This window comes from Salvia splendens, chromosome 17, assembly GCF_004379255.2.
Source record: "Salvia splendens isolate huo1 chromosome 17, SspV2, whole genome shotgun sequence".
Classification (NCBI taxonomy): domain Eukaryota; kingdom Viridiplantae; phylum Streptophyta; class Magnoliopsida; order Lamiales; family Lamiaceae; genus Salvia; species Salvia splendens.
The window spans coordinates 27,277,061-27,285,925 of record NC_056048.1 but is presented as its reverse complement, the minus strand read 5'-3'; the positions used below and the strand labels follow the sequence as shown (position 1 = coordinate 27,285,925).

Below are 8,865 nucleotides of genomic sequence, written 5' to 3'. Positions count from 1 at the left end.
TTAAAGAGGATCTGTGACGGTTTTGCCCTGGATCTGAAATCACAGTGGGACCTTCGGGTCAAATCACATTGGGACCTTCGGGTCAATCATATTGGGACCTTCGGGTCAAACATATTGGGACCTTCGGGTCAAATCACAGTGGGACCTTCGGGTCAAATCATAATGGGACCTACGGGTCAATCATAGAGGAATCCCGGGCAGATACCAGGCTTGACTGTTACAGAATAATAAACTGAATAGAGTGGCATATGCATATGAATATGAAATGGTTTGTTTTTAAATTATGTTATATATATTGTTCTGATTATATGTATTGATAAAAGAATATGCTTGATGTTTGTATCATGTGAGATTGAAGGTGGAAATTTATATATACTGAGTTGTGGCTCATATAAACCACTAATATTTTTCAGGAATAAGATATCAGTGAAGTTTTTGGTTGACGTGGGTTGTAGGAACTGCATTTGTTATCAGGTTCGGTGGCTGACGCATATTGGCAACCTTCTCCTCCTCATCATTTTGCATGTAGATAAATGTATAGTATATAGAGTGGTGAGAAGGATCCACTACTTTACAGGATATTTTGAAATATGTATCGGATAAGTGTTGGTTTGAACTTGTATAATATGAGTGTTCTATGAATTAGACACGTGTATTGATTGCTTTTATGATACAAGATTTATTTATTATAAGAGTATACGTCAGGGGGTTGAGGTGTGACAGCAACGACTCTTCAACCATATAGCGACGAATTTGGGGAAGCGTTACCGGTGTTTCACCCTACGGCGTGATTGCGCTGGCCGGATCGGGCTGTCTACGCATCAGAAGTGCACCGCTGCAATCCGACAGCTTACCTACGTCGGGCCAGCTGATATGTTCGATGAATACCTACAGATGGGTGAGACGACTAGCCTAACGGTGCTTAGGCAGTTTTGTAAGGGGATCCGGGAAATATTCGGAGGGAGTTCCTACGAAAGCCCAGCCCTGATGAGTGTCAGAGACTGCTGGATATGCACAGTTCGATCCACGGGTTCCCAGGAATGTTAGGAAGCATTGATTGCATGCATTGGGAGTGGAGGAAAACGGCCCGGTGGCCTGGAAAGGCCAGTTCACAACTGGATTCAAAAGCAAACATCCATCGATGATTCTGGAAGTCGTTGCTCACTACCGTTTGCGGATCTAACATGCGTATTTCGGTGTGGCAGGTTCGAACTACGACATCAATGTTCTTCAGTCATCGCCGCTCTTCAACGATGAGTGTCAGGGGGAGGGTCCAGAAATCAGCTTCGTTGCCAACGGCACGCAGTACAGTAAGGGATACTATTTGGCAGATGGGATATATCCTCGGTGACCCGTATTCGTCAAGACAATTCGCCAACCGGTTGGACCGAAGAAACAATATTTTGCGCTCAAACAAGAGAGTGCTAGGAAGGATGTTGAGCGGGCTTTTGGTGTCCTCCAATCGCGGTTGGCCATTATACGGTGCCCGACACGAGTTTGGCACGAAGATGATGTTGCGAATATTATGTTAGCATTTATCATATTGCATAATATGATAATATAAGATGAAGGATTTGCGGCAGAGCGTTCGGCACCAGAAGAGGGCGCAAGTACAAGTCACGGTATTGCCTCCGCCCCGATCCAGATGGGCGTACCACAGAGCAATGAATATTTGATCCAACGTTTCACTGATATGCGCAGGACCACAGCACATACTACACTCCAGGCCGATTTGATTGAAGAAGTTTGGGCACGTAGGGGAGGCGGCGCAGTGTGAACACCTTTGTGATTTTCAATAGATTAAATTTTCGTTGTATAATTTTTCATGTACTTTAATACGACGAAAATTTAGTGTTTAATTTTAATTTCTTCTCGTATAGCCGTTTTCTTCTAAGTATGTATAGTCCGATAAATTTAATTATAATTGAATTAACATAAATGAAGAAAAGCTTGGGGCTATTGGAAGTGTCCACTATAGTGGCGGAAACAAATTTTTGGGGCCGTAGACAAAAAAATTGGGACCGTGGACAAAAAGGGGCGGGACTATTGGAGTGTCCGCTTATAGTGAGACACATTATTACGAAGAGGTCGGAATGAAAACTTAAATAACTCCGACATCAAGGTACCTTTTAAATTCGTAAAATGAATTTAAAAATGTACTTCCTATGTCTCGTTATTGATAGGAATAGTAGATATTTAAATCATAAAATTTGATAAAATTTTAGCCGGTCCCTTAATTTTTGAAGACAGAAAATTAAATGACGATGTTTAAATATTTTCTTAGCTGTAAAATTATGTACACAAAACAACATGTTTTGGCAAATCACAACCTAACCAATAATTGATTATCTTAATTACTCACATCTTATTGTTGAATAGAACCAGTGCTGTCAATTTTTGGCACGACACGAACCCGCACGAAATTAATGGGTACTTCCTCTGTCCGCGAATAGGAGTCCCGTTTTTTCATTTTAGTCCGTTCGCGAATAGGAGTCCCGGTTCACTTTTACCATAAATGGTAATAGGGTCCCGCCTTCCATTAACTCATTCACTCACATTTTATTTAACACTAATATATACAAGTGGGACCCATATTCCACTAACTTTTTTCCGCTCACTTTTCTTAACATTTCTTAAAACTCGTGTCGCTCATAAATGAGACTCTTAATGGCGGACGGAGGGAGCATGTGTCAAAGCTTATTGGGTTCGTGTCCTTATCGTGTCCACACGATAACGACATGAAAACTTTGTGTCGTGTTCGTGTTACACGTTAAGAAATAATATTAATATATTATAATATTATTATTTTTTTTATTTTTTTAAAAATTTTAAAATTAAAATTTAAAATTTAGTATTAGAAATAATAGTAATATATTATAATATTATTATTATAGTGTCGTTATTGCGTCGTGTCATATATGTGTTGTTATCGTGTCGTGTTGATCCGAAGTGGTTCATGTCGTTAATAGGTTCGTGTCGTGTTCGTGTTTGAGGGTAGCGGGTCGTGTTTGTGTTTGGAGTTTTCTTAACAGGTCGTGTACATGTTTGTTGTTATCGTGTCATGTCGTTATCATGTTGACACGATAACGACACAGAATGCACGATTTTGCCACCTCTAAATAGAACCCAAGATCTAGTTGGCCTATATGTCATTGTGTAACTCAAATTTAAACTGTTTCATTAAGTTGGATAGTCTCATAATTTTTCATTCTGAAGTCACAATTTCAATTCGTGTTTCTAATAACTACTCCATATCCTTACAAAACGGCAATTACTTACAAATGTATTAGTACACTTTTTACGATTTCAGTTGGTCCAGTAAGTTTGTTATGATTCAATTATATAAGTGTACGATTTCAGTTGGTCCAGTAAGTTTGTTATGATTCAATTATATATTTAGATAAAGTGATAATAGTTGGTAAAATGTGAGTTCCGCTTTTCAGTAGTATTAATTTTATAATGAAATATGAGTCAAATGATTTAGTAGAATGTTTGGTATATTTATTAAAAATAAAAATAATTGGATGGATATTTAAATCGCATACGTCAATTAAAATAAAATGAGATTTTATTTCGCATGAAAAGAATATTGGGGATAGAGATGCACACATTTTAGATTTGAATCATTTGATTTACACTTAATTCGGAGATTGATTTCTTAAGACTTGATCTCAAAACAAAATTTTTTTCTCATCCCTGGAATCTTCCTTATGGATATTTCATCTCATTTTTCCTTAATTAATCCAAAGATTTTATTATGAAAAGATTAACTTATCTGGGTTCAACAATTTAATTTTAAACTAGGCCAAGAAATTATTCTGGGCTACTGATTTAAAAGCCCAAAAACTAAATTCGGAATTAGGCCTACAAATTCTTTTAAACTTACCCAACTATTTACTAATATTTTCAATTTTGGGCCATTATTGTTCAGCCCCACACACTTAATCCATGGTATAAACTTTTATCAGATTTCGAAAACACAGTTTATATAAGGAGGCATTGCAATAATTATGTTGAGCATTCTCAAGTTTATACCCAAAATCGAAAAAATCAATTACTTGCAATCTCATTTCTTTACATCCCAATCACAGCAAGTTTTTTTTATAAATAATCTCTCCTCCCTGAGGTAAGTATCATATTTGAATAATGACACGAGATTTTATAAGAGGTAAATATAGAGAAATATATTTTTATATATTAATGTGAAAGAGAATTGTTTCTAAAAAAATATGACATTTTTTTACATAAACTATAAAAGAATGTATAACATCTACCTTGTGAAGGAGAAAGTAACAATTAACAAAAAAAACTAGAAGTCCGTCAACGGTCAAGAATGGGAGATGATCCGAGCATAAAGGAGCTCGTTCCACGTGTCCGGCAATCCGGGCAGGCACCAGTGTATGCAGTCTACGAACTTCGCCGGATTCGCCTTCTGCTCGGCCGTCAAAATCTTACCATGTCGGGTCATGTGCAGCGATGTGTGCGCGTCCTTCCAGTACTTTGACAGCCGGGTGTTGTTAAGGAAACTCACAGGCACTCTCATCGCACCCGTCACATCCGCCACCGCGGCAAACAGACTCTGGTACACACCCATGTCCAGCGCCGCCGCGGCGTCGACAAGTGGCGCCGTTTCTTTAGCGCATTTCACACCCTCCGTGCTGCCCCAATCCGTGCCCCTATTATAATTAATTAATTAATTACATCATATTATGTAAGATGGAATAATTATAGTATAAATTAATTATTTGGTGTGAGAAGGCGACATGCTCATGAAGAAAACTCTGGTGCGGTTTGGATCTACATTTTGGTCGACCCATTATGACCACGTGTCGAGCATGCTTCTGTAGGCGGCCGGTCTTTCAACTTGGTCGTATTCTGTAGAGTTCTGGGCGAACGATCCTCGCCTGTTTCGAGGGGTGAGGGCAGAAGATTAGTTTTTTTTATGACAAAAAAATTCTTCACAAAATAAATACTCTACTGGTCCTATAAAAATCGACACTACTTTCCATTTTCGTACCTCCCATAAAAATAGTCCAGCTTCTATTTTTGGCCACATTTTCCTCTCTCGTAAGATGTACCACATTTTCCACTAATTATACTCTGCTAACTTCATCTATCTATTTATCTTCTGCTTTACTAATTGAGCATTGAAATCATGTCATTAAAGAAGTGTAATTTTATGTGACAGGAGTGAGATAAAGATATATTACGGCTGAGGGTGCTTCAGCGGACTCTCACACTACACTTGTCCACACGTGCTTGTTCCATCGTTACAGATATACGATTGAAGGGTTAATTGCTTATAAAATCATGATCTTTGATGAAATTCTGGTTTATCCCACACCATTTAAAATTTGAAGAACAAATCATGAAGTTTCAAAATTTCTCAATTATCCCATTTGACCAAATTTGTGCTATTATTTTTAGTTTCTTAAGCCCAAAATGACTTCGTTTTAGTCATCCATGTTTTCACATCATTACACATTTTACCTCACTTTTAATTGATAACCCCAAAACTTTAACCAATTTAGCATCGATTTTTTGCATTAAAAAATGATATCATGAGGCAATTAATAAAATTTGGAAACTTTGGGATTTATCATTCAAATTGACATGTGCGGGACGAACCAAAATTCAATCAAACTTTATTATTTTATTTAATTAGTTATTGTGAGAATGTAACTTACAGAATTTTCATAGTGGGTGTGTTCATCCACCAAATGTAAGTGTTGAAGATGAGGTAATCCACATTTTTCCAATTGTTTCCATGTTTTTGGATTAATTTAGGCATGATGATGCGATCCAAAACGCTGTGCGAATCAGGATCATCTGAATTCGACTCTACCAATAATGGGGCCCAGTAGAATTCCATCGTGGCATTATAATCCTGCATTACCCAAATTAAAAATATATAAACAAACAATGAATTATTATGTTTAGATTAGGGTGGGTAGGTACGGTATACCTTACCGAAACCATCATACCGTATACCTTACCGTAAATTCGGTATGCGAAAAATTCATACATTTACCTTACCAAAATTTTTGGTATACCGAACTTCGGTATACCTTATTTTTAGGATGGAGAATTTTCATACCGATGTCGTACCTCATTTTCGGTATGCCGTACAAATGTTCGGTATACTATAATTTTGCGGTATACCTTACTTTCAACATCAATGAAAATTGAATATTTGAGTTTTTAGAATACTATTTATATTTGATAATTTAAATAATATATTAAATACTATATTTTATTCATATTATATTTATATTTCACAATAGATTTTATAATTTAAAAATATATAAAATCAATTTTATATATAATTATATTTATATTTTACGGTATATACCTTAAATTACGGTATATACCGAATTTCGGTATGCCGCGGTATACATCGGTATATAAAAATTCAGACCTTTACCTTACCGAAATATTTCGGTAAGGTATCATACCATACCGAAAATCATGGTATACCAAAAATTCGGTATTTTCGGTATTTTTTCGGTACGATAAGGCCGGTATTTCGGTATTTTTCCCCAGCCCTAGTTTAGATAATGATCCAGACAGAAAACATTACTTGAATAGCAATAATTATATTTTGAAAGACTAAATAATTACAACAAATAATTAGGTTAATAATATTTATCCTGATTAATTATATACTAGAATTTTGATCAAAATAGAACTAATTTTTAATGCAGAACTGCAGAACCAATGTTCATTATTATCACACGTATATAGGTCATTCTGTTGATCGTTTTAGTTAGTGAAACCGATCAATTTCAAAGTTCGAGAAGAAATCGATGAAGGTAGTGAAAGTCGAGATAGATTTGATAATTAAATCTAAAAAATTAATAACCTCGATTTTGAAAATGGACAAAGAACCAGTCTTGTTCAAGCTTTTCCTAGCTGGAGGGACAATAGATTGCACCAAACAAATCATGGATTCCCAGTGATTTCGATTCAACGAGTCCCCAACAAACATCATCCTCTTATTCCTCAGCTTCTCAACCAACAATCTTGGTTTAAACCTAAACCAAATTCCACAATCAATCATTAATTAGCTTGCCGTTTTGCGGCTCTAGCATTTGTTTTTTCATAAAAAAAATAGTATATTCAAGAAATTATTTTCCAGTAAATACACAACTTTCAATACTTTTTAATTTATTCCCTAAAAGAAACAGTATATTCAAGAAATTATTTTCCAGTAAATACACGAACTTTCAATACTTTTTTATTTATTCCCTAAAAAAATAGTATATTCAAGAAATTATTTTTCAGTAAATACACGAACATTCAATATTTTCTGATTTTTTTCGTGAACTTTTATTTTTGAATCTTACTTAGGCAGTGAGAAATCTCTCGGCTGCCATCTCCAGTTCTGGTAAAGCGAATCTCTCCTTCCATTTCGCAGGCAAGTGACCTGCGACGACAAGAACCGACATTCATCCTCTCTGTAGAGAGGGTGGGTGACGTTATCAAACACCCATTTCCCAGTGAAAAAATCGCAGTCTTTGTCATTAGGGTTTTCGTCTATTTTGATTTCTTGGATTTCTAGGGTTTTGTAGAGAGATAGGGGAATTCGGCGATGGAGTCGTTGCGGATGAAGCAGGCGAGGGCGATGAATATCGGGAGGATGTTAATGTCGTTAATAAAATGATGTAGCCGTGATTTCATATTAACTGGCGATGTTAGTACTAAGTGAAGGCAGTATAAAAGGTTTTTTGTATTTTTCTCTATAGTCTCGCCATTTTTTTCTTAATGATTATTGAAATGATTGTCTATTAATTCGAATAAGTAAAATCATTAAATCACCTTCTGTATACAATACTCCCTCCGTTCAGCAGTAGTGGAAGCGTTTCTTTTCGGCGCACAATTTAAAAAAAACTGTGTTAAATGATTTAAGTAAAGAAAGAATAAGGTAGAAAATGAAAAAAGGTAGAGAGATAAAGAAAGAATAAAGTAAAAGAGAGTAATGTAAGTGAGAAGAAATGTGTTGATTTTTATTAAAAAAGGAAAATGACTTACTACTATGGAACGTACTAAAATGCAAAATAACTCCACTACTATAAAACAGATGAAATATAAAAGTAGCCAAAAAAATTATCTATAGGACGTACACCTTTTTCTCAATAGTCTAACCATTTTTTTCTCAATGATTATTGAAACGGTTATTCAATAATTAGAATAAGTGAAATTATTAAATTACCTACCATTTTGGACCAATTTAATCTTGGTGGCTGCCATGTTTGTTAAGATGCCAAAGAGAATGCACCAAAAATATAATGTAACCGTCCATTGTGGTGTGGGAAAATCGTTAAATTATCTCAATTTTGCATCCAATTCAAATACGTGACTAAAAAATGACGTAACCGCCGTGGTGTGGGAAAATAATTAAAATTACCTTCCACTTTGGACCAATAAACATTTTGGAAAATGTTTGAATTTTATACCATGTAATAAACATTGTATAATTTGTTGATACACATTACACACAATGCATATTATTATGTCGGCAATGCTAAGTCACCCAATAAGATATTTTTAGGTTATAAATATATTTTCCTAACAATTGATTTGTTCGTTGCACCATTTAACATTAGCGCCATTACAAATAGAGAATTAATGGATACAATTCGAATTCATGGCTATAAATTAATAAATATATGTCATATGCTAGTTCGTAACTCACTTAGTTATTCACTGCCTTCTCCAATTGCATCACTAAATTTTCTGAATTTTTTTTGTTATTGTGCGGTTCTTGCTCTTTACAGATAGCACTTTTTTATATTCAAATACTTTGCGTACTTTTTTGTGTGATTATTATGTTACTAATATTTGTTGTTTGTGTTCTTACCAGTG

General features: G+C 35.3%; 1 pseudogene; it reads right to left on the bottom strand.

Moving 5' to 3' along the window:
• Positions 1-4,327: 4,327 nt before the first annotated feature.
• LOC121774560 lies at positions 4,328-8,250 on the bottom strand (annotated as a pseudogene).
• Positions 8,251-8,865: the final 615 nt, after the last annotated feature.